The 21983-nt window shown below is 37.2% G+C and overlaps 1 protein-coding gene and 1 pseudogene across 3 annotated transcripts in view; one reads left to right on the top strand and one right to left on the bottom strand.

Moving 5' to 3' along the window:
- MGAT4C (MGAT4 family member C) overlaps positions 1-21983 on the top strand; it is a 749687-nt gene that overhangs the window by 471398 nt on the left and 256306 nt on the right. The gene's annotated exons all lie outside the window — the stretch shown is intronic.
- LOC122729024 overlaps positions 2048-21983 on the bottom strand; it is a 42330-nt pseudogene continuing 22394 nt past the window's right edge.

Raw genomic sequence — 21983 nt, 5'->3', positions numbered from 1 at the left:
AAGAAATCACAAGTAAATTAGAAAGATATCCTCCAGCCACAAATTTATCTTATTCTCCTGTTCACAGAGCTAATGGTCTGATAGTTTAGCTATTGAGAGGACAAAGGAGATGGCACACACAGATGTCCACAGGGAGCTGTGTCAAGCTGATTCAACAGAACAGAGCATTTTCTGCTTTTTAAAGACCCAGGTCATGGGAGGAAATTTCAAAATAATTTGCAAAAAACAATGAAGTTTTAGAGTGACAGGAAGTATTTTTCCTTACTTTTAAAAGGGCTTGATTTAGGAGAGGGGTATAGATATCAATGAATCAAATTGTTAACTTATTAGTGTTTTATTTTCCTTAACTACCTGATTTGAAGCTCTTGAAATATGGCTTTGATACTTAATACTCAAAACAAATGTTCTGACTCCTCCTTTGTGACATGTGACATATGGGAGATTGGTACTCAGTTTGGAGAATTCCTGATGTAGAAATTTCCTCCCCTAGTAAATAACTTAGAAGGTAAGTGATACATAGGGAATTGCTTAAGGCACATAGAGATTAAGTGATTTGCACAAAACCACACAGCTAAAATGTAATTATAATCCAAATCCTCCTGAGACTGATCCCAGCACTAGCTCCATATGCAAGGCCTCTTATTTATGTGAACCTATTTAAAAACTGGTATATAATTTATTTTAATTGATTTTAAATGGGAGGGAAGATATGGGTCTATGAATTAAAATTCTGTTTGTTGTTTTTTTTTAATTGTCACATGCCTTTAAGAACTTCCCTTCAGAAATTATTTTTTTAAATGTAAGAATGCCCCAAAATTTAACTTTTATAAAAAGCTGAAAAGTCAAAATTATTCTTAAAAAAAAGACTTCTTGCAAAATGTTACATTCCTCTTCATCAATCCTGGACCCACAAGTAGAAAGAATATGAGCAAAGGAGAGCTGTCAAAACATACATCACATATGGGGATACCCAAATGAGGTAGCAACTTGGATCTTGACATCATACCACCTACAGTCACTTGGCAGAAATATCTACTTGACTAGCCATGTTACCCTCTGGGTAAATTACTTAGCCTTTCTATGCCAGTTTCATCACCTATAAAATGGGTAACCCTCCCCTTAGGGTTATTGTAAGGGAATTATTTTATAAACCAAGTGCTATAAAAAATGGATCACAGGAATTTAGAAGTCAACTAATTCAACCCCCTCTCTTTACAGAGGAGGGAGCTATTATTTTCATTAAAGATGAAGTTACTAATTGGGCTATGCCAGATTTGATCAAGAAGTGAGACTGTCACCTCCAAGACCAGCCAACAGACTTTTAGAGTCAGCAAAACTTACAAAGGATAGTTTTACAACACCTCAAAATTAAAGGCAGTAAGAAAAAATGAGGAAACTGGTTAGACTATTCGGCTACCTGTAGAAACTTGTAGGCTTCTTGAAGTACACAGGGCAACCCCCTGAGAAAGAAAAAATAATAGGATTTAGATAATCCAAATACTTCATTTTAAAAATGAGAAAACTAAGGTCCAGAGAGGCAAAGTTCTAGGTAGTAACAGAACTAAACTTTGAATAGAGACCACCAATCTCAAATCCAGTCTTCTTTCCACTGCTCTGACTCTAATTCAGTGCTCTTTGCATTAACATCTGGAAACTTTACCAGCCCACCACTCCCACAAAAATACCGCAGATATGATATTGTATTCAAATGGGGGACATGGAAACAGCTGGGATGTTTAGGGATGAGGGAGAATGTACTCAGGGAGAAACAGACCAAATAAACTAGACAAAATGATGCCTGACTTTTTCAGGCCTTTATCCCAGCCTCTCTTCTGAATCAGTGGCTCCCCTCCACACACTGGGCCCTCCAAATTCCTTTTTTAGTGTGTGGGGGTTTTTTTGATTGTTTTTTTGTTTTGTTTGTTTTGTGAGGCAATTGGGGTTAAGTGGCTTGCCTAGGGTCACACAGCTAGTGTTAAGTGTCTGAGGTCAGATTTGAACTCAGGTCCTCTTGACTTCAGAGTCGGTGCTCTATCCACTCTACCACCTAGCAGCCCCTCAAATTCCTTTTAAGAGGAAGCCCAAATAACTTCACAGTCCCTGCTTCCCAGCTGCTGTCTTTGCCATCTTTGTCATCACAAGCAAATGCCAGCAGAGGTCTTTTGGGATGCCAGGCCACCGTGAATATCAGGGCCTCACACTGCACTTCCCAGAACTTATCACCCATCTCTACTTCAGCAATGTCAATAAAGTGATCTTCAGATGCTGATGCAAGCATCTTCCCATTATGGCTAAAGCTGAGGGTTCTCACTGGTCAATCCAATCTGGAAAAACATCTCACACATACTAATTCATCAACATCCCAAAGGCTAACCAGTGCATCAGCACTTTCCGTGGCAAAGTACTTCCTTGTGGGATCAAATTTGATACAGATGCAATTGGAAGTATGGGCATTGATGGACTGCACGGGCTTCAGCTCAGGATAAGTGAAAATGTTGATACAACCATTGCCATTTGTCAGGAAGAACATATTGTTATCATTATTCCAGGAGATTTCATTGACTTCAAATTTAAACTGCTCCTCTGCTTTTGAATGATGGGGTTTAGCATCAATGAAAGTTACTGCATCATCTTTGTTGCCCACAGCAATGGTCTGCCCTTCAGGACTCCAGCAAATGTTAATATTCTCCCCTTTAGTATTCACAGTGGCAATGCATTTTGTAGTTCTAACATCCCAGATTTGAATAGTTTTGTCCCCAGATGCAGTGACAAAGAGGTCTGGATTACTTGGATGCCAACAAAGCTGATCCACACTGTCCCCATGCCCTCAGTAGATATTTTATTTTACCAGGCGGTCCTTCTCCAGCAGGAAGAGGCTGGCCATCTTGTCGAAGGAGCCCGAGGCCAGACAGCACCTGTCATAGCCCCAGGCCACCAAGTGCACCTTGGAGCTGTGTGCCAGGAACTCGAGAGTCTTGCTGTGGCTCTGAAACAGCTCCTGCATTCACGTAGCAGGATGGGCCCCCATCGAGCTGCCCCAGGGCCCGGCCCCCCAGAGCTCCCCACGAGGGTTGAGGCACTCACCATCCTGTGCAAAGAGTAGAAATTGTTTTTAAAGCATTAATAAGGATATTTAATGAATGATTCAGGGATTGCACATACCTTTGATGGAGAGGAATCTGATATGTGTTATTTGAAAGGATGGGGAAATGAACAGAAGGTGATATTTTAAGAAGCTTTAATATTTCATTCATAGGAGTCTGAGGTCATAATAGTCCTGTCATTGAATTATAGAATTTCTAACTAGACAGCACCTTAGAAGTGATCTAGTCTAGGGCTTCTTAAACTTTTTCCAATTGTGACCCCTTTTTGCCCAAGAAATTTTTACCCAAACCAGGGTACATAGGCATATAAAAGAGGTATACAAAACCTTTGACTGTTGCCATTTTTTTGTAACCCCCACATTCAGTTATGCAGTAATACCATATGGGGTCACAACGCACAGTTTAATAAGCTTTGATCTAGTCCAAGCTTCTCATTTACGAATTCAATTCATTTGGATTCAGCAAATATCTATTAAGCACATACTATCTACCAGGCATTTTACTTAACTGTTTTAGCTACAAAGAAAAGACATGAAGTAGCCCTTGGCCTTGAGAAATTATGTTCTCCAGAAATGATAAACAGGTTGACAATCTAGTATAAGTAGTAATAATAATAATGATAAATAGCATTTCTATGGTATCTACTTTGTAACAGATATTATGCTAAGTGCTTTTCAAAGCACCTTATCACAACAACCCTGTGTGTTAGGTGCTGTTATTATACTCATTTTACAATTGAAGAAACTGAGGCAGACAGAGGTAAGTGACTTGTCCATGGTACTACAGCTAGTAAATATATGAGACAGGATTTGAATTCATATCTTCCTGTCTATAGACCTAGCATTCTGTTCCCTATACCATTGAGGAGATATCACTAATACGTTAGGGAATTACTACAGAAATTTTTATAAGGAAGGTAATACCTGATCTGAGAGATGTTGGAAGATGAGGATTCTGAGAGAGCTCATGGAGGGGATGGTACTTTACAGGAATAGGGGGACAGCTTATGCAAATGCATTTGGGTAGAAGATGTTCTGTTAAGATTGGGGAAGAACTGGTAGTTCAGTAATGCTAGAATGCAGAATTTGTATAGAGGATGGATGTCATATAAGAATAGAACTTTTTAACATCTCTTGTGTATGCCCCTTTATGAATGCTTTGACACAGGCAACATCCTAGTAGAGGTCCTTATCTTCTTTTACTTGAACTGTTACAATAGCTGCTAAATGTCCTCTGTGCCTTGTCTCTCCCCAGTTCACACCATCTTCAACTCATTCATCAAGTTTATCTTCCAGAAACACAGTTCTCACCATGTGACCCCTATATTCAATCAAATTGAGTGACTCCTTATTACTTTGAGGATGAAATATAAGTTGAGTGCAGAGCCTGGTTTTTTGCCTTTCTTCGTGTCTTATCCCTACTACATTGCTTAGTACTGTACCTGGTACAAAGCAGGAACTTAATGAATATTTGTTGATGACTTGAACTCAGAGGATCAGAGATTAAGCTCTGGAATGAAGTTTTAAGTTCAACCAGTCCAACCATCTCATTTTACAGAAGATTAGACTGAGGAATAGAAAGGTTAAGTGACTTGCCCAGAAGAGCCACAGCTAGTAAGTGTCTGAAGTAAGATTTGAATTCAGGCTCCTTTACCACAAACTTAGTACTCTATATGCTTTGCAACTTAGATCCCAAATTCTAAAAAGAGAGATAAAAGCAAAGTTACAAAAGGATTTCCCCCCCAGGGCAATAAGAAGGTACTTCAATTTTTTATGAACAGAACAGTATTATGATAAGACTTGCACCTTGGAAAGACTGTAGCAAGCTTCATGGAAAATGAATGGATGTGGGAAAAGGCTGAAAACATAAGAAAAGTTCAAAAGTCTATTACAATTATATAGGTGAAAGGTAATGAGGGCTTGAACTAGAATGGTGACACTTCCATGGGGAGAAGTGGATGGATGCTGGAAAAGGAAGGTGAATTGACAAGACATGTTAACTATTCATATATGAGTAGTGGGAGAGAGAAGGATAAGACTGATAATTTCAAATTAGATGACTGGATAGTGATCCCTCCAATGGAAATGGAAAAGTTGGCAATCTAGATTACATAGCATATAGAATAGGAATATGTGTATTAGTGGGGAAGATGATAAATTTTGTTTGAGATGAGTGTAGGGTATCCAGGTATCAATTGTATATACATCACTGTAGCATAATGGTTAGGATGGATCTATTGATTTTGGAACCATCTATAAAAGTAATCTTTGAAGTGAAGCACATAGGAAGGGAGCATATGAGTAAACCAAGGGAAAAAAAAAAAGTTCAGAGACGGAGAGTAAAAGAAGACCTAGGACAGATCCTGGGAGCTAGGCATGCTTGGGGAAAAGTAGTGATAAACTAGTAAGTTAAATGGACAAAAAGTAATTCTACAGGTATGAAGAGAAGAGGAGGGAACCAAATGACAAATTACAAAAGCTAAGGGACAAAAGTCTCTAGAAGAAGAGATGGATGACTATAAATTTTCAGAATGCTCAAAAATGAAAAGTAAAATAATGGCAATTGGATTTGACAACAAAAAGTTCACTCACTGGTCACCTATATAAGAGAGCTTTTAGTAGTGATTAAGACAGAAACTAATTCATAAAAGATTGAGAAGTAAGTGGGAATTAAAGAAATGGAAACAGCAAGTGAATGCTATGTGAAGAATTAGGGAAGGAATTTAATATATTTAGCTTGGAGAAGAGAAGGTCGGGAATACGACATGACAAATAATAGTTGTCTCCAAGTATTTAAAGGGCTGTTTTGTCTAAGACTTTTTTCTGTTTGGCTCTAGAGAACAGAAGAAAAAGCAATGGTTAAAAGTTACTGAGAAGGGGCAGCTAGGGGGTGCAGTGGATAGAGCACTGGCTCTGTAGTCAGGAGTACCTGAGTTCAAATCTGGCCTCAGACACTTAACACTTACTGACCTGTGACCCTGGGCAAGTCACTTAACCCCAATTGCCTCACTAAAAAAAAAAAAAAAAAAGTTACTGAGAAGCAAGTTTAAGCTTAAAATAGGGGGTTGGGGGGAGAGGAAGACTATCTGAAAACTAGAGGGGTCCAAAAATATTAAGGTGCTTGTGGAGGTAGGTTTCCTTTATCTAAATATTTTTTACCAGAAGGTCAGATGTCCAATTGTTAGACATGCTATACAGGGGATTCCTTTACAAATACAAATTGGCCTAGTTGTTCTGTTAGGTCCCTTCTGAATTTGAAATCCTGAAATTCTGTGGTGATTGATGAGTGCAGGTATAAACTGTGAAGAAAAGAATTAGTGAAACTTATAAGTTGTCAACCCTGGAGAAATGAAAGAATAAAGGTATGATCAAGACATACGCTAAGGTCCTGAGAGAAATTAGATTTGGAGGAAAGTCATAGATTCAATTTGAGGAATCAGAGGATGAGCTCCAAACCTGCTTATTTTAAATAGATTTTTATTTATTTTTTGTTTTTACATCACATAAATTTTCCCCCATATCCCTTCCCATCCTAGAGAGGCATCCCTTATCAGAAACAAAAACAAAAATGAAAAAAAAAAGTTTTTTTTTTTTAAAGAAAGATAACAAGAAAGGAGAAAGCTTTAATAAAACCACTCAATTCAGAGAGAGAAATAAAAACAATGTTCCTTACCACTGGGCCAGTTTTAGGAAAGGTGTTCACTTGTATTCATAAAAGGAGTTTCTTCTACCAGGAATTCTCATGAAATCACAGGCCCATTCCCAATGCCTATCCCTGACTTTTTTTGTGTGTGTGTGAGGCAGTTGGGGTTAAGTGACTTGCCCAGGGTCACACAGCCAGTAGGTGTTAAGTGTCTGAGGCTGGATTTGAACTCAGGTACTCCTGACTCCAGGGCCGGTGCTCTATCCACTGCACCATCTAGCTGCCCTATCCCTGACTTCTTGATCAGTTGCCTACTCATTGTCCTTGTCTCTTTATTAATGTGTCTGGTCCTGTTATCTGGCCCTATAGCCAAAAGTATAGTAATAATATCACTTTATTTTGAGAAATTTAGTTTAATTGAAAATAATTAATTTCACTTAATTTAATTAATGTGCTTTAATATATTTTGAAAATAAGCTTTGTCATGGAATATGATGATCGATTTATTCAGCAATTTAAAAAATCAAATATCCTTAAACTTATTTTTACTAAACCCAAATAATGTAAAATAAAGGAAGCTTATGATAAAAAGTTACAACATTTATTCATATTTATTTTCCATAAAAACATCCTTCAGGCTAAAGAATGCCAATATGATTTTGGCTTTACCAAGTGATATTGCTAATGGGAAATCACAATGGAAAATTATCTTTATTATCATTTACAGATTTTTTTTCCCAAATGATAGTATCTACCTTTTATATTTTATAATACTTAAATTACATAATTTTCACGCTAGTAATGTTCTAACTTCCATTAAAACTGTCTGTGTTCAGAAGAAAATAATGTCAAAGCTATTAATATAACACAATGAATGGAATAGGAACTGAGAGCTGTACTAAGCCTAATATTCACAGCATGTCATTAAGCTTTCATGAGCCATATTTTCAATAACTATAGAAAGTTGCTAAGAAAAGCCCATTAATGCATGTTCCTGTACTTTGGATATCTACTTAAATTTATATCTCATTGTATAATATTCTCTCTCTCTCTCTGCATATATATATATGTATATATGCATGTGCACACATGTATATATATGTGTATATGTGTGTGTATGTATATATATACACACACACATATATACATACATACATATATATATATATATATATTGAGGAAAAAACATCCTCTTCTCAATAATTCTCTGGAATTCAGCAGCAATGTGACAAATGCTCATTTATTTCTTTCTCAGGAGAAAGTGGCACTCTAGTGTGCACCTAGTGGGTGGAAAGAATGGAGGCTCACAAGTCCATTTTACCCCTTAGTCCCTAATGTGAATGGACCCTTCCCTTTTTCATCATTAGTCTGATTACTCAAGGGTTACAATCTACATGCAAAAACTAGCAAATTGGAAGGCAGTATTCTCATCCCTAATTTGCATAATTTTTCTTTGAGTTCTTAGCCAATGGGTGAGGTGTACAGGGACAATTCTTTAATCCTCCCTTATAGCTCAGGAGTGGACTTCAGTGAGAACAACTCAGGGCTCTTTGAACCATGTGATTTTGTGTGCTGGAGGGGGAGGAGGGGATCTGAGATCTTTGTCCTAAAAACACCTGACCACAGAGTTTATCTGTTGTAACTCCCTCCTTTTACATACTTACAAGCAGAAGTTAACCCAGGGCAAACAGCTAGGAAGTGTGGGAGATAAGGACTGAACCTTTGTCACTTGAGTCTAAAGATAGGTTTCTATCTCTCCACTCCCCCTGATCTAAATCTATCTATCTATCTATCTATCTATCTATCTATCTATCTATCTATCTATCTATCTATCTATCTATCTATCTATCTGTTTATTTATTTATTCATTCACTGTTTTGTTTGTTCATTTATTTGTCTTTTCATCCATTTATTTATTTATTTTCTAATTTGCTTATTTGTTTATTACCTATTCACTCATTTATTCATCTATCTATTTTTAATATATGGGATTTAAAAAAAATAAAGACAGCTCTCTATCCTTTCTCTCTCTGTGTCTCTTTCTCTGTCACACACAGAGATATGTGCATATTTATTTACATAATACATGCCCATGTACCTTTTCATGTATAGACACAAAGGCACATTTCTATGTCTATCTACAAAAAAAATTAAAATATTAAATGCTTTCACTATTGGATCTGAATTTCAGAAAACCATATTTTTAGGAGATTGAATTTTCCAATGTAAATATATTCCCATTATTAAACAATTTAAATAATACAATGTATAACCTTGAAGTCTCAAACCTACAAAATAAAGCCTTTTCAGTGATTATTAAAAAGCTGACAATGGTCAAATCTGATATGATGTAATCCTATTTTGTTCCTCAGTCCTCCAGACTCTAGAGTGAAACAATGCAATTTTTCATTAAGATTCCATCATTTTCAACACTGGTCTGTGGATTTTCTTATTAGCTGCCATGGTTTGGTATTTTATGCTTCTTTGCCAATCTTCATTTCTCACTTTTTCATTTTGATTTTTATCTCAATAAATAAGTTGGAACTAGAGCCGGCTTAGTGTAATGGAATATGCACATGGATTAGGGAGTATGCTTTTTTTTTTTTAACTTATGTGAATATGCTTTGAGATAACTTCTGTCATTCAATTATCTCAAGCCTAAGACCAGTTTTGTGTGATCCATAATGTATGAATTCTCTTGAGAATGAATTAATTCACTCTGCAAATGAAATCCTCTGATTTATATGGCATTTGTTGCTATTACAAATATAACATTATTTACACTATGGTCTTTACTACTTTTCATTCAAGAGTCTTTTACATATCTTGTATGCCCTTACCTGACTCCCATTTAATAACGTCCCACATATTCTAGCAGCCCAAATGACAATTTGTCTGCCAAAACCCCAAGAAAAAATATAAATTGAGTTATTTTTTCAAAATAACTCCTCAAATCTCATTTAGTTTGTTTCCAGTTGTACATTTGTCATTAATTATTATATCCTAACTGCTATTCACAAATAAGAAGGTTCTAATCATTTAATATTTGTCATAGGAATTAACTATGGAGACATAAACCTCAAAATTTCTTAGCTCATGGAATTATAAACCAAGAGTCAGAAGTGGTCAGGTGGTCTGTTTCTTTCATTTTACAGTTGAAGAAACTGAGGCCCTTATATAGAAGCTTCCCCAAGTTCACGAGAAAAGGGGCAAGGTTGAGATCATATCCAATATCTCTAAGTTCAGCCTTCTTTCCATTGAGGCATAAGTTGTGTTCTTTGTTACTTTGTGTGTGCTATTTATACTTATGCATAAGTATAAAACTTAGTCTTTTGATTTGTCATTAGCAATCTCTATAAGCTTCACTTAGCATTTTATCCTTGACTTTCCTCTACCAGAGAGGGGGCGGGGAGGATATTAATGGTTGGCTTAGAGGAGTTTTCAAAGAAAATATGTTATCTCTTATATTTCAGTTATTTCTTAATGTAATTAACAAGTAACTGGTTGTAGGATTATAGGATATGTATTTTAGTGTGATAGCCAAATCACCTAAATTTCAAGTTTTTTCATCTTTATTTTTTTCCTCCTTGGAAAACATGTTAGATTAGTCAAGTTATAAAGGTAGCCATGGCTGTGCCCTTCAGTATAGATTCCCTTAAAAGTACATGGTTCAGGGCAGCTAGGTGGTGCAGTGGATAGAGCACCGGCTCTGGAGTCAGGAGTACCTGAGTTCAAATCCAGCCTCAGACACTTAACACTTACTAGCTGTGTGACCCTGGGCAAGTCACTTAAGCCCAATTGCCTCACTAAAAAAAAAAAAAAAAGTACATGGTTCTCCATGTTGTAGTAGTTCTCAGACATGCTATGGCAGAAAGAGTGCTGGATTTTTCACAAGAGAATTTAGGTTCAAATAGCCACTTTGTAATTACTTTCTTTATGACCTTGGACTAGTGATTTCCCTTCTGTGGGCCTGAGTGTCCTCATCTGTAAAACAAAGAGAGAAAATGGGATTTCTTGTATAGTCTTTTCTATCTCTAAATATGATCGTATGATTGCTACTGCCTCATCTTTTCCTAATGGGATCTCTATTTCCATTACTCTCATGACTTTTAATATCAATTCTGCTGTTATCGTTGCCCCTGAAATTCCTTATTTGTATCCAGAGGTGCAAATGCATAGATGTTGAATTAATTTCTCCCATGGATTTTTCTTCTCCAGTTTGTGTTAACTGTTAGCACTGTCATCACACCGGCAACCTCAAAGTAGATGGGATCACTGATGGTTTCTTCACTAATACTAGTGATAGATGGAAGTGAGAAAGACATGACTTCTAATATCAGTTCTCACATTTTCTAGCTGTCCAAAGCTCATTTTGCAGATGAGGAAACTGAGGCAAATAGGGTTAAGTAATTTGTCCAGGGTCATTCAGCTAGTAAGTATCTGATGCCGGATTTGAACTCCTGATGATGACTTTTTCTGATTCCAGGCCCAGTAGCAGTGCAATTAGTATTTATAAGGAAAAGTAGGACATGTAGTAGCTTAACTACATGTGGTTTATAGCAGTATTGAAATGCCTGGAAAAAATAATATGATGCTATTAGTGTCCTCCTGATGAAGAGAAACAGTTTTGTTCAAAGGATTTCAAGATGGGCTATACAATTCTGTGGATGTTCTCAGAGCATATAATCAAATAATTACTAGCTGGTTGCATCTACACTCAATAGAAAGCCATCTTGATTATGAGGTCACATTTTTTAAAAATTCAGCAAATATAGGTGCCTTGATCAGTGCCTCTGATCCACAAGTTTGCAATTTAAAAATTCTATAAAATAATTATTCTGTTAGAATGACACCTAGAACGGGACAGCAAGGTGGCACAGTAGATAAACCACTGTTCCTGGATTCAGGAGACCGTGAGTTCAAATCTGGCCTCAGATACTTGACACTTACTAGCTGTGTGACCCTGGTCAAGTCACTTAACCCTCATTGCCCCAGAAAAAAAAGACACTTAGAGGGTCACATGGTAACCTTGATCAGTTTTCAGTCACAGAGTTATCTATGGATGCAAAGCTTTGACTTCATTCAAATGTTTTTTCTTTGTTTCTAATTGTCAAATAATTAAAAAGGCCATTGTTTCTAACAATCACCTATCTATATGTTTTACCAGGTTGTGTCCATCCTATAGTCAACTATAGACATAGCTTTTTTGCTTGGGATACATGGTGCATTTAAAATAAGAGGCAGTGGCCTGCTGAGCACCACTGTGATTCTATTAAGAATCCACCTTCTCTGTCAAAACGGTGGAATACAAATCAACATTTTCACTTACTGACTGCTGGGCTTGATGGGAGTCTGGGCTCCATTGAAAAGAAGAAGAACAGAAACCAAGGATCCTATCTTGGATAATTTTCTAATTAACCTTGCTTTGAAATGAGCTCACTTCTGGAGAGACTGGTCCTCAGACTTTACAATCATTTGTGAATTTGTTGTTAATGATGCAGTCAGAAACGTTTTGTCTCATTTCCTGGTTCTCAATTCAAATTTGAGGAAAAAATATATCAAACACGTGTGGTGTGCAAAGTGATATATCATATTTAATTATTAGGGGAAACACTTCTTTAATATTTGCAATATTATATTTTGTGTATTTTTGAAATACGTAAATTAGTAATAGAAACAACATGGGGGTAATCAATTTAGATATATATGCATAGAGATATAGATAAAATATTTGGATATTCCTCCTTCCTCATTTAAATATTTAGTTAGAAGGTTCATGGGAGACCCGAGTCCAAATCCCTCATTTTACAGATAATGAAACTGGGTAACAGAGAGATAAAGTGATTTACCCAGAGTAATAGAGCTAGTAAGTTCATGAAACATATTTGGAACTTGGGGTTTTGTAGCTATCATTGGAGGAACATTTCTTTTGATATGATAGGGTATTGAGCCAGCAAATCACTTGTGGTCATTAAAAGTGTTGCATAATGTCCCACAGGGAATCCAATTGATCTTCCTTCCTTCCTTCCTTCCTTCCTTCCTTCCTTCCTTCCTTCCTTCCTTCCTTCCTTCCTTCCTTCCTTCCTTCCTTCCTTCCTTCCTTCCTTTTCCTCTTTCTTCCTGTTTTTCCCATTTGCCATCCATGATTCATTTGATTTGCCTTTCATAGATATACATTCCTACAACATACTCAATGGACTAGCTTATATATTTTGAACATAGGAGTTTGCCACTATCATAATTGATGCCCTATATATGGTTTAAATGGACAGGTAACTTTCTCTGGTGCACTGAAAATACTATGCTAATTGTAACAAACCCCGGAGGATCTCTAGTTGTTTGTTTGTTTATCCCCTCCAATCAGAGCCATCTGCAAGAATTAACTAGGGGTCAGCCAGGTGGCACAGTGGATAAAGCACTGGCCTTGGATTCAGGAGGACCTGAGTTCAAATCCAGCCTCAGCCACTTAAGACTTTGCAGCTGTGTGACCCTGGGCAAGTCACTTAACCCCAATTGCCTCACCAAAAAAAAAAAAAAAAGAAAAGAAAAAAAGAATTAACTAACTCAGGGAACATTAATCTATTTAGAACAGGATGATTCTAAACATTCATTGATGTTTACAAACTTTTTGGAAAGTTTAAAATAAGAGTTCTCATAGGTATGCAGAATGTTGATATCCGGCTCATATAGACCATACAAAACAACTCTATGCCTTTACTGAAAAAGTTACTATCTCAATACAATTGTATAGAAGATTCATATTTGGACAAGTTAAACTCATATAAGGAGCTCAATTCCCTAACCACAATGATTCCTCTAACACCATGAGATTGTAACCTTAGAGATGAAAGTAGACTTAGAGGGATTTATATGCCCTTCATTGTACAAATATGTGAACTGGGCTTTTGAGAAGTTAAGTGATTTGCCTGAACAGGAAATGACAGAGGCAGGATTTGGAATTATGGGTAGGCTTCTTGATTGAACCTTAATTCCAAAGCAAGTATTCTATCAATTCTGACATGCTTCCAAGTATCTCACAAATGAATACCATTAGATATAAACTAAACCAAGCAAGAACATATGAATTGCCAGTATATAAAAAAAAAAGAAAGAAAAAGAAACTGCCATTGGTGAGTCACTGATAACATTTGTAAGAAAGAAGAATGGGACATTTATTTTTTGTTTGAAATCTCTCATTTCTATTTATTTCCATTTGGAATATTGATGATTTGTCAACACCTAATTTGTTTCTAAACCCAGAGACTTTAAGATGGACTATGAGGGAGATTGAATTTTTCCCAGGTGACTCACTGCCAACACATTAAATGAAAATAGAAATAAGACATAGGAGGTTATCTTTTATTTGTAGTTTTTTCCCCCTTGGGAAGAAGGAAGAGTGAATATAAATTCTGTAAGATTTTTTTTTGTTGTTATTTCCCCCATCTCTGGCCCTATTTCTGTATGCATTTCTTTCAAAGAGCATGAGTTTTAAAATCAGGCTCCCCTGATGATAAGGTGTATTTTGGGAACAAAAAAGGAATTGTATCTATCATCATAAGGCTTTTTAAAATCAGAAATAAAATGAAAAGAAATATTTGAAGTGCTAAACATTCAGCCTGTTCCTCTGAGGTGTATAAAGTGTTTATGGGGTGAGCTATCCATATAAATCCAATAAAAAATGTCAAAAGGACATGAATCTCATGAGCATTCTTTCCCCTTCTTAAGTTCCCATGCATTGAGTTTTGGACTTAGAGTTAAAGGAGTTAGACTTAAGATGGGATATTTTGAGGCTCAAATGAAATAATTGACATAGAATACTTTGCAAATCTTAATGGGCTATATAAATGTCTGTTACTATTTTTTCTTTTGTTATTAATGATTTACATTATCCTACAATCACCAGGCTTCCACTCTAGTGGTGACTTTATTCCCTCAGACTTCTGGTGAATTCCTGCTGAGCTTCAGCCCTGTTGATAGAACAATGCAGGGGCAGCCGAGGAAATATTTAACACCTGGATTTTTGGTCCAGAAAAAAAAAAAAAGAATGAAATGCATGTACAAAACACTTTTGGTTTTAAAATTCATTAACACTTTGTTTAATGTGGAAAATCAAGAAAATAGTAAAACAAGCCCTGATTTTAAACAATTTCTGAGGTTTCAGAGGGTTAAAGGCTCATACTGAAAATTTAAGAATGAACTCTCTAAGATGGTTAGAACTGGCTGCAGCATACCCTAGTATTGAAATCTCAGATTTAAACCTTTTGAAATCTTTGGCTAATTCATTCGCATCTGCTTTTATGATCTCTCAAGGTGAAACACTTTACATTAAAAACTATGAACTGTACAATTGTACAAGTGTTCAATATCATTTAGCCTCTGGCAATCATGTTACAGAGAACTCTTGGGGAAGGAGCCTATGAGAGTGCTTGAAGGAGAATGAGTTGCTCCTGTGGCCATAATATATTCCCTGCCACGTGGTCTCGGGGAACTAGAGATGATTCACCTATGAATGAATGAACTAGTGTGTTGGATGTGAGAGTGGAAAAAAGGGGACAGATGTTAGAAATCTTGTGGAAAGGAAGAGGAAAGAAGGAAGAAAGAAAGAGAAAGAAAGAACAATAGAGAAAATAGAAAGAGGAAAGAGGGAAGGAAGAAAAGAAAGAAGGAAAAAGGAAGGAAGGAAAATGAATACTAATACATGTCAGGAATTGGGGTTATAAATATGAATAAGGGGGCATTCTTTTAATATTAAGGTGCTTATATACTAATAGAAGCCATTACATGTTGTTTTGATCGAAGGAGTTAGAATGGAATGCAAATAGAGTTTATTTTTTGCATCTATGGTTATGACCTTTCTATTGCAAATGTCATATGGATTAATTGCTTTTATTCTATTTTTATTACTCTCAGAGCAAGAGGTAGAAAAGGAGGAGATATAGCATGTGTGTGATGGCAAAAGCGAAATATCTGTCAAGGTCCTAATTTCCAGTCTAATTACTAAGAGGTGGATAAGTATTGCCTGTGGATGGCTAGTTATAGTAGGTCAAGTGAGGATAGATTCACCATTCAGGACAGCCCAGCCTTAGATAAGAATTTCAAGGAACCCTCACTGTGAGTAGGCCCTATGTGAGGCACATGAAGGACTTTAGCCATATGATTTATTGTTTTCTGATTATTCACTTTTCTTTTTCCTTAAGATGGGTAGAGGGAGATTTTAGGTTGATTATTTGTAATACTTGAGGTCATATTCTTTAACATATGCCAGTGTTTAAATTAGTAAATCCATTTCAATCATCCATGATTTCATGGATGTCAGTATTATCTCCACCCATGTTGATTTTGAATATTGTATGACGTTGTAGATGCTCCACGTGAGTTTCTGTGTCCGCCAAATAATTTACCTGGATAATCAATCTTCTAATAACAAGAAACAAGGAAGTACTTTCCAGTAAATTCATTTTCAAAATAGTAGCATTAGTTAGAAAAAAAATATTGAATCACACTTCCCAATGGATTGTAGGATAATATAGTTAAGATTTAAAGGATATTCTATTCCATCATGCTAATTAATAGGTCAGAAAACTGAGCCCTGAAGAGGTGAGGAGTTTTGCCCAAAATCACCTAGGTAGTTAATGGCAAAACAAAGATTTAAATCTTGGTCCTTGACTGTAAATCTAACTCTTTCCAAATCATCACTTTCCCCGCTATACATAGTCAAATAGTTGACACAGAAATGCCACCCCCCCAAGAGAAACAACAACAAAAAAAGGATCAGTAAACCCTTTATCTGTGTCACATATCTATTCTGACATTTTTTTCTACCTCGATGCCACCTTCCTTTAAAAAAAAATGATACTGCTTGTTATGACACGTCTTTATAAGTAGGCAACCACTGGAAACTAGTTATTACTTTATTTGTGAAGTGTTGTCTTTCAGGTTGGAAATGAATACATTAAACCCTTAGGAATTGTCAGCTACCTTGCCAGACAATTCATTCTATTTTTAATATTTCTGTGAGACATCAAGGCCAAAAACAACCACAAAAAGCATCTCCTCATGGAAATCATTTTTATGGGTAGTTCAGGATCTTCTGACAGATCAGTTCTCCCTATTAGAATGGGATGGAAATATGAACCAAGTCCCAGGAAAGGTTGTATTTTCTCACTAGATAAAAATGGCTAAAATAGAGAACAAAGCCAAACCCAGAATTATTTGGGCAATCAGTAATGGTGATCAAAGGAATTAAGTTACAAAATAGCCATGGAGAGAAATTTGTGAATCTGGGACAAACTTAGTAGAGGAGCAAGCCTGTTCTTCAGAATTCAGGATATGCTTCATGGGGATTAGTCATCATTCCCAGACTCTTTCATCCTGTGAGGAAATAGAAGGCAGAGAATAAGCAAGTCAGGGGTGGGATAACAGGGAGAGTGGCTCTCGGTGCCATGCTAGGTAATGGTAGTAAAAGAGTGGTATTCAGGCTGTATGGTTCATTTCTTCATGGGATATGCTTTCTGTGTCTGAACCTTGGAGAAAAGTTCTCATTGCTGCATCCTTGATATAACTAAAGTTTTAAGCAAAGATGAGTTTCTAGAGCATAAGATAGTTCTAAAAGTTCTTTATTTCATAAAGTATTCTTTTTGTTTCATGAATACTTAAATTTTCACTATGTATTTGTTCTTTGTTATCATTAAATAATACTTTCATATATTTAGATCTGCAAGGAACTTCCAACGTCATCTTATTCAGTTTCTTTGCTTTTCATATTAAGAAATGGTGGCCCACAGAGATGGTATTTAAGAAGTCAATGTGTGATTTAAACAGAAGTCTTAGATTCCAAATCCAGTGGTCTTTCTACTAGAGCAAATTGATTGGCACAAAATCAGTGGATCTCAAATTTGGAATTTGGAGCCCTTTCTGTATTCTTAACATCTTTTCCTTAACTAGTCAAAACTAAAACCAAGTCCCTTTGAACTATATTATTCCATTTTGGGTAATGCAGATTGATGAAATTACTTTTTTATCCCCTTTCATTACATCAAACTTAAATATCCCCAGTTTTAATTGCTAAACATTCCTTGTTCTGACCTTTAGAGACATTTTAAAGAAGTTTAATATATTCTCTTCATCCCTTTAAAGACTTGAAAAGAGATAGCATCTCTTCTCCTACCTACGAAGCCTTCTCTGTCAAAGGTAAAACAACTCAGTTCCTCCAACAAAATCTCTTTTGGAATGATCTTAAAGAGGCTCACCATCCTGGTTGTTTTCTTCTGCATACTCTGTAATTTTACACTCTTCTTCCAGAATTGAACACAATCCTCAATTCAATCTGAGCAGGTAGAGTAGAGTAGAACTGTGATCACCCCAGTAATATAAATAACAACATCCTTTCAACCAAAGGTCGAATAAAGGTTTTGTTTTGTTTTGTTTTGTTTTTTTAATAATTATTTGCATCCATTTCAGACTCTATTTCTTCTTTCCTTCTTTCAATCTTTTTGGTTTTTTTTTTTAGCAACAAACATTTATTTTATTTTTTCCAGTTACATGTAGAGGTACTTTTCAAAAATCACTTTCATAAGATTTAGGGTTCCAAATTTTTCTCCCTCCCTTTCTTCCCCCCTCCACAAGGTCTCAACCAGGTTATATATGTACAATCCACAAGTGTTCTTTTTATCAGTTCTTTCTATGGGGATGCACAGTAAGCTTCCTCATTAGTTCCTTGGGATTGTCTTGCATCATTGCATTGCTGAGAGTAGTTAAGTCATTCACAATTGCTCACTGAACAATACTGCTGACAATATGCACAATGTCCTCCCAGCTCTGCTCATTTTGCTATACATTGATGTTCATTAGTCTTTCCACATTTTTCTGAGATCATCCTCTTTGTCATTTCCTGTAGCACAAGACCATTGCACTACAATCATGTAGCACAGCTTTTTCCATCATTCATCAATTGATAGACATTCCCTTTGTATGGAGCAAACTGCCTCAGTTTACCCAAATAACTCAAGGAGACCACCAAGTCAAGCAGAGACAGATTTATTACATTCCCATAGGAATGGACAAGCTCAATACCTGAACTGCACCAGATAATACATGCCTTGACCTTATATAGGAATGTTGGTCAGAGGGGAAGTCCCCACACACACTAGGTCAAGTTCACAATCTAACATCTAATCCTGTCTCACCCAGGGTGCGTGTTCAGCTCGTGATCATTGTATGGAGACATGCATATGTGTTCCAGGAACAAGGGGGAAAAGGGGAGGGGGAACAAGGTCAAACCAAAGGAAGAGGAAACAGGGGAGTGACAGTCAGATGTTTCAGATCTCACAGTTCCCACTGACTCCCCTCTCCTGGCCCCTGTCTCTAAAGATATTCAACCTGAATAACAGGAAGAGTCACTCAGGTGCTTCAGCATTGTTCTGTAGTTGTGTTAATTCTAGAAGGATGACAGGGTTAAAATTTATCTTCAGCTATGTTGGGAAGAAAAGAATAATCCATTGTTGGGGACCCAAGGACCAAGGGGATTCCGCTCTGAGAAAAAGAGACATGTCACTTAACATCTGGTCTCAACTTAATTGCTGCATCCTGTGCTGAGTCCTGTCCTTTCTTCTAGAGTCCCGAGTATTGAATTGGTGGGCAAACTCCCTGACCCACTGACTGGGGTTCTGACACATGATGGATTGCAGACAAAACTAATATGTAGCTGACAAGTGGGGAGACTGAGCAGAAGTAAAAATACTGTTAATTGGCAATAAAACTTAAAGGAGACAGTGAGAATTTGACAAGCAATAAACTTCTAAACTAACTATATTGGGGCAGGGCTGGGTACCTTCCAGACCCCATCCTCAGAGTTTAATCTGACTCAAATCCATAATCATATAATACACCTTGATTCTCAATTCTTAGCCTCCACCAAGAGTTGCTATAAATATGTTTTGTTCAATTTTCCCCCTTTTCTCTTTTTCATGATTACTATTGTTAACTGTTTCCCTTGCATCCTATTCCCTTCCCCATGATATTGACTCTATTATCTATCTTCTTTCACTCAGGTACTCCTGACTCCAGGGCCAGTTCTTTATCCACTGCACCACCTAGCTGCCCCCACCCTATTCCTCTTCAAAAGGGATTTGCTTCTGTCTGCCCCCTCTGCCAATCTGCTACCCCTTCTTTTGCCCCTCTCTCTTTACCCTCCTTCCCCTCCTATTTTCCAACAGGGTTAGATAGATTACTCCACCCAATTGAATGTGTATGTTATTCCTCCTTCAGCCAATTCTGATGAGAATGAGGTATTTGAGCCAATTCTGATGAGTCTTAGGCTCATTTACTGCCCAGATTAAATAGATTACTCCACCCAATTGAGTCTGTATGTTAATCCCTCCTTGAGGCAACTCTGATGAGATTAAGGTCTTTGAGCCTATTCTGATGAGTGTAAAATTCATTTACTGCCCTGCTCCTCCCACATCTCTTCCACCACTGCATAAGCCCTTTCCTGTTTCTTTCATGTAGGATTTCACCCCATACTACCTCTGCCCTTCCCCCTCACCACTCAATTTAACTCTAAAGATGTCATCATTGGGCAGCTAGGTGACACAGTGGACAAAGTACCCACCCTGGACCCAGGAGGATCCCATACAAAACCCAGCCTCAGACAGAAGACAGTCACCCACTGCATGACCCCAAGTATCCCCCCCCCCAACTCCAATTTTTTATGGTTCTCTAAGGTCCTGTATTTGAAAGTCAAATTTGCCATTCAGTTCAGGTCTTTTCATCATGAATACTTGAATGTCTTCTTTTTCATTAAAGTGCCATTTTTTTCCTCTGAAAGATTATGCTGAGTTTTACTGGATATGTGATTCTTGGTTGTGATCCCAATTCCTTTGTCCTCTGGAATATCATATTCCCTGCCCTCTGGTCCTTTAATGCAGAAGCTGCTAGATCTTGTGCTATCCTGACTGGGGCTCCACAGAACTTGAATTCTTTCTTTTTGGCAGCTTACAATATTTTATCCTTGATCTGAGAGCTCTGGAATTTGGCAATAATATTCCTAGGAGTTTTCCTTTGGGGATCTCTTTTAGGAGGTGATAAGTGGATTCTTTCAATTTCTATTTTACCTGCTACTTCTAAAATATCAGGGCAATTTCCCCTCAAAATTTCTTGGAAGATGCTGTCTAAGCTCTTTACTTGATAATGGTTTTCAGGTGGAAAAATAATTTTCATTATCTCTCCTAGACCTATTTTCCAGGTCAGCAGTCTTTCCCAGAAGATATTTCACATTGCCCTCTATTTTTTTATTCATTTGGATTTGTGTTATTGTGTCTTAGTTTCTCATAAAGTCACTAGCCTCCATTTGTTCAATCCTAATTCTTAGGCAATTATTTTCATCAGAGAGCTTTTGTACCTCCTTTTCCATTTGGCCAATTTGTCTTTTCAAGCTGTGGACTTTTTTCTCATGTCTTTCCTGCATCACCTTCATTTCTCTTTCTATTTCTTCCTCTACCATTCTAACTTTATCTTCAAAGTCCTTTTTTGAGAGCCTCTATGGCCTGAGACCAATTCAATTATAGGGGCCCCAATGTTGACATATTCCTCTAAGGATGCATCTGGATGTTCCTTGTCACTAAAGAAACTTTCTTTGGTCCTCACCTTTCTCTGTCTGCTCATCTTGCCTTTCTTTTACTTGACCTTTAGATCCTTAAAGTGGGGTACTGCTTCCAGGCTGCTCTATCCCAATCTTCAGAAGGTCCCAGATGGTATGATTTAAGGAGGAGCAGGTTCCTCACTCACCTGGCCAGTTCCCTGGTCTGTAGATGACCCCAGACCAACTTGCTAATCAACCAGCTTTGTGTGTTATAGTTGTCAACTTGGACCAAGCCTGTGCCCTTCCCCGACCTGGGCCACTGCTACTCAAGTCTACCTCCTGTTTCCCAGAAGGGGTGAAAAACCCAAGTTCTGCCTCAGCACCATCATAGACCCCTGTAATCTCTCCCCTGTCAAGGGCTCAGCTCTCTCACCGGACTGTGAGCTTAGTTCTAGATGACACTGCTGTGGCAGCTGATTCAGAGGCTCTATGGGGTCTCTTTCTCTGATGAGGCCTTCCTGGGACTGGATCTGTGTCAGGGTGACTGTGGAGTTGGGCTCCACTCCTGTCTCAGTACAACAGCTCCCTCCTTCTGATCTTTCAAACTGTTCTTGTTTAGAAGATGATTTCAGGGGGCAGCTAGGTGGTGCAGTGGATAG

The sequence above is a fragment of the Dromiciops gliroides genome, chromosome 5, assembly GCF_019393635.1.
Source record: "Dromiciops gliroides isolate mDroGli1 chromosome 5, mDroGli1.pri, whole genome shotgun sequence".
In the NCBI taxonomy this organism is placed as follows: domain Eukaryota; kingdom Metazoa; phylum Chordata; class Mammalia; order Microbiotheria; family Microbiotheriidae; genus Dromiciops; species Dromiciops gliroides.
Note: the sequence above shows the minus strand (reverse complement) of the source record. Positions and strands in the feature narration are given on the sequence as shown.